A 5,000-nucleotide genomic window follows, 5' to 3' on the forward strand; every position below is an offset into this window, starting at 1 on the left:
TGTTTCGTATCGCAATGAAAGGGTTAACAGTACTGAAATCGATAATACACACAAACACAAATACATCTCACATACACACACTCATAAACTCACTAACTACACTCCTACACTTGGCAAAATACACTTCATACACACACATACACACACACACACACGCACAAACACACTACACCCTTCAACTCAATCTACGAAACACACTCCACAAAACACGAAAAATGAATAAAACCCAAGACTTTATAAATAACAAATGAAAGTCCCCAATACGTCTGATACATACCTGGAGTGTGGGAGGCGAAGAGCTGGTTGAGTGGACACAGTATTGACCAAGAGCACCAGTTCACATCCCAGTACCCAGTTGTTTAGTGCCTGATAGTGGTTTTAAGAGTCATGCACCCTCTCTCTCTCTCTCTCTCTCTCTCTCTCTCTCTCTCTCTCTCTCTCTCTCTCTCTGTTTTGCTTTTGCTTTGTCATTTCTCCTTTGTCCTCTTTTATTATCATTTCTTTATCCATATGTTTTTTGTGTATGTATGTATGTATGTATGTATGTATGTATGTATGTATGTATGTATGTGAATTAGAGAGAGAGAGAGAGAGAGAGAGAGAGAGAGAGAGAGAGAGAGAGAGAGAGAGAGAGAGAGAGAGAGAGAGAGAGAGAGAGAGAGAGAGAGAGAGAGAGAGAGAGAGAGAGAGAGAGAGAGAGAGAGAGAGAGAGAGAGAGAGAGAGAGAGAGAGAGAGAGAGAGAGAGAGAGAGAGAGAGAGAGAGAGAGAGAGAGAGAGAGAGAGAGAGAGAGAGAGAGAGAGAGAGAGAGAGAGAGAGAGACGAAAAAGAGAGAGAGACGAAAAAGAGAGAGACGAAAAAGAGAGAGAGACGAAAAAGAGAGAGAGACGAAAAAGAGAGAGACGAAAAAGAGAGAGAGAGAGAGAGAGAGAGAGAGAGAGAGAGAGAGAGAGAGAGAGAGAGAGAGAGAGAGAGAGAGAGAGAGAGAGAGAGAGAGAGAGAGAGAGAGAGAGAGAGAGAGAGAGAGAGAGAGAGAGAGAGAGAGAGAGAGAGAGAGAGAGAGAGAGAGAGAGAGAGAGAGAGAGAGAGAGACGAAAAAGAGAAATTGTACAAAACGAGATGAAAAAAGAGAGAGAGAAAAGAACAAGTGGAAAAGTTTGAGCGTGAGGCGACTAGAGAGAGAGAGAGAGAGAGAGAGAGAGAGAGAGAGAGAGAGAGAGAGAGAGAGAGAGAGAGAGAGAGAGAGAGAGAGAGTCACCGAATCAAACCACCCAACCCAAACACACACACACACACACACACACACCACGAAAAGAAATCAAATAAACATCACATACCTTATTTAGAAGCGCAGACTTGGCTTAGACGAGCGACGGAGGAGAGACGGGACGGCGAGAGAGAGAGAGAGAGAGAGAGAGAGAGAGAGAGAGAGAGAGAGAGAGAGAGAGAGAGAGAGAGAGAGGTGGGTGTCAATTGTTTTCGGCCTCGTCTCCCCGTTCCTTCACTCTGAGCACTCTGGTCTCTGTAACTCTATCGGTTTTCAATATCTTGAGCCGCAGTACTGAAGCCAAGAGCGGAGTCCCAGAGAGAGAGATTCTTCATTATCTTTTTCTCTACCTCCTTTTTTTCTGTCTCTCTTATTTTTTTCCTCACAGCACTGCAGTTCTTTATTATTCTGTCTTGTTTTTGTTTGTCTTGTTTGTCTTGTTTGTCTTGTTCCTTATTTCTGTTTTTGTTTTTTTGTTTTCGAGATTGATTTTTTGGTTTCTTTATTAAGTTTTTTTTTTTTTTTCGTTTTCTTTAGCGTTTACTGTATTTTTTTTTTATGTTTTGTTCAGTGCGTTAATGAATCTCAGTTTTTTTTTCTTTCCTTTCTTTCTTTTTTTAATTCATACGCCAAGTTCTATCTACTTTTCATTACTATTCTCAATTTTCGTCAGTTACATATTAATTTTTTTCACTAACTGTTTCTTCCTCGCTTCCGTTTTTACTTTCTTTTCCAAATTTTCGTCACACTTCAGAATTCTTCCTCCTCACCTCCTCCTCTCCCTCTTCCACTTCTCTCGTCCTCCTCTGCCGCTGTTCTGCAAAGAGAGAAAGAGAACAGGTTATAAAGAGATGATGGTTGAGAAGGAGGATGATAATGATGACCAGTAATTAGAAGAAGAACAAGAACAAGAACAAGAACAAGAACAAGAAGAAGAAGAAGACGAAAAAGAGGTACAAGAACAAGAACAAGAATAAGAACACGAACAAAAAAACAAGAATATGAAGAACAACAACAACAACAACAACAACAACAACAACAACATGATGATAATGACAATGATAATAATATATAGATGTAGAAATGAAGATAAAAAAAATAAGACGAAGAGAAGGAAAAGAGGAAGACAAGAAGTATACAGTACCATAATACGAAGAAGATAAGACAATCAGAATAAAACAAGAATGAGATAATAAATACTAACGATCATGGAAAAGAATAATAAGAATAAAGACAAGAAAGAGATAATCACAAAAACCAAAGCAGAGAAACGAAGAGAGGAAAAACAGACGAGACTGAAGAATAAAACACAATATCAACAAAAGAAAAGAAAAACAAAACGAAAAACGACGATGATAAATAGAATAAAAGAAAATCCAAGAGAGACAATCCTAAAAACACACAAAGAACTAAATCCCAAGAAACTCATTTATCAAACGCAAAATTCCTTCTGAGAACCACATTCTGAAACACTGCACCGCATCTCCACTACTTTCAAAAAGCTCTACTTGAAGTTATACGGTTTTTCCAAGGGTGTTTTAATGTTTATAGTGACAGATTAACAAGATATCTACATTATTGAAAGGAGAAAGTGTCTTGAGAACCCGGCTAATCATTTGTGTGGCCTTAGTCGTGGTGAGAGAGCAAAGCGTTTCTGAACACGGCCCGGAGAACCACTTATGACAACGCCAAGCCAACATTCCACTATTCCCTGGAACCACAGCTCTTTCCGCCCCGCCCACGTGCTATCACTACACCTGACAGGCTAATAACACCTGGCCTCACCTTGACACGTAAATCACTCCCCACATTCCTACCTGGTGGGTGGAGGGGAGTAGGTTATATCACAAAGGAGAGTAAAAATACTGACTTTATGCGTGTGTGTTTTTTTTTTCTTTTTCTTTCATTCTCTGTGTCTCTTTTTCTAGTAAAGGGAGGGGGACATGCAAAAGGGTGAAAAAAATTAATAATGTGCTTCCCTTTCCTTGTTTTCACTTGGTCTGCCTTACTTTAATCTATCCTAACCTAACAGCAACGGTATTTTTTTTTCCCTCTCTTTTTCCAGTGAAGGGAGGAGGGTTTGTATGAGGGTGAAAAAGATACCACTTCACCTTATCCTAACATGACCTACCCTACCCTACCTTACCCTATCCTACTGCAACACTTACTTACTATAGCCTCATACCACCTAACTTACCCTAACACAACCTAACCTACTTTACCCTAACCTAACCTACCCTAACCCAACTCTTGCTTACCTTGATCTAATCTAACCTAACCAAACCTATCCCAACTCTTATTTACCTTATACCATACCACCTAACCTAATCTATCCTATCCCAACCCTTACTTACGTGCCTAAACATAACCTAACCTAACCTAACCTAACCTAACCTAACCTAACCTAACCTAACCTAAACATAACCTAACCCAACATAACCTAACCTAACCTATCCTAACCAATCCTTAAATAAACATATCGTAACACCACCAAAGTTAACCTATCCTAACCTAACCTAACCTAATCTAACCTATCTTATCCCTACTTAACCTAACCTAACCTAACTGACCCCAACACATCATTAAGTGCCTCGCCTGCCTTCCTTTCATCCCTGCCGACCCTTACTGCCCTAATGACTTTGGAAGGTAAACACGCTCGCCACATCACATCATTTCCCGAGGCAAAAACGTTTTTTCGATCATAACCATAAGACAAACAAACAGCCGACGCCAAAACGTTTTTTTCTTTTTTTTTTTTATTTGGCAGGACAGGGGAGGAGGAGGGTGGGAGAAAAAAAGAGAAAAATTAAATAAAAATGACAAAGAAAAAACATTGCGTGTCCAATTACTGACCTAAGCTCGCCCACGCATGCATACACACACACACACACACACACACACACACACACACACACACACACACACACACACACACACACACCGTGGCATGCAGCAGGTACCAGGAGGTGTTGCAATGAGTGGAAGTGAAAACACAAATGATAATGAACTTTGGAGGACATCATTGAAGTGCTTCGGGCCGCATGATGTGAAGAGGAGGGATAGAGAGCGAGAGTCTGACAGGAAGTGTTACTGGAAGAGGACTAAGAGGAAGCCCGGGGAAAAAGTACGTGTGTGTGTGTGTGTGTGTGTGTGTGTGTGTGTGTGTGTGTGTGTGTGTGTGTGTGTGTGTGTGTGTGTGTGTGTGTGTGTGTGTGTGTGTGTGTGTGTGTGTGTGTGTGTGTGTGTGTGTGTGTGTGTGTGTGTGTGTGTGTGGGCGAGCTTAGGTCAGTAGTTGGACACGCAATGTTTTTCTTTGTCATTAATATACATAATAGAAAATAAACGAAAAATATCAGTTTGAATAGAAGTCTTTGTTGTATTATATTCGAAATACATTAAAAAGTGCGGACAACAAAACCGAAGTGGAGAAGGTTCAGTTCGCGTCAGTGCTTGCGTGGCGACAGTTTTGTGCGTGTCAATCATTAATAAGAATTCTGTTTACAGTGATATTCAAAAGAAACTACCATATTTTTATGCACAGTACATTTTCCATTTGCCAAAAAACAATTCAACAACATTTATACACATCATCAAACTTGAAGACACGTCTCCTGTACATAAAAAATTTACTAAAATACTTTTGCTTGCATCGAAATTTTAATGGACAAATTTGTTTACACAGACACAAAATCCTTACAAGCCTTTTTCTAATAAAACTTGATGGAAATATTCCC

At 40.0% G+C, this 5,000-nt stretch overlaps 1 long non-coding RNA gene across 1 annotated transcript in view; it reads right to left on the reverse strand.

The window, feature by feature from the left end:
- Positions 1 to 1,776: 1,776 nt before the first annotated feature.
- Positions 1,777 to 5,000, reverse strand: part of LOC135092101 (uncharacterized) — a 13,808-nt gene continuing 10,584 nt past the window's right edge. The window contains exon 2 of the long non-coding RNA XR_010262746.1: positions 1,777 to 2,083. This is a non-coding gene — a long non-coding RNA (uncharacterized LOC135092101). The remainder of the gene's footprint in view (positions 2,084 to 5,000) is intronic.

This window comes from Scylla paramamosain, chromosome 39 (genome assembly GCF_035594125.1).
Source record: "Scylla paramamosain isolate STU-SP2022 chromosome 39, ASM3559412v1, whole genome shotgun sequence".
Classification (NCBI taxonomy): domain Eukaryota; kingdom Metazoa; phylum Arthropoda; class Malacostraca; order Decapoda; family Portunidae; genus Scylla; species Scylla paramamosain.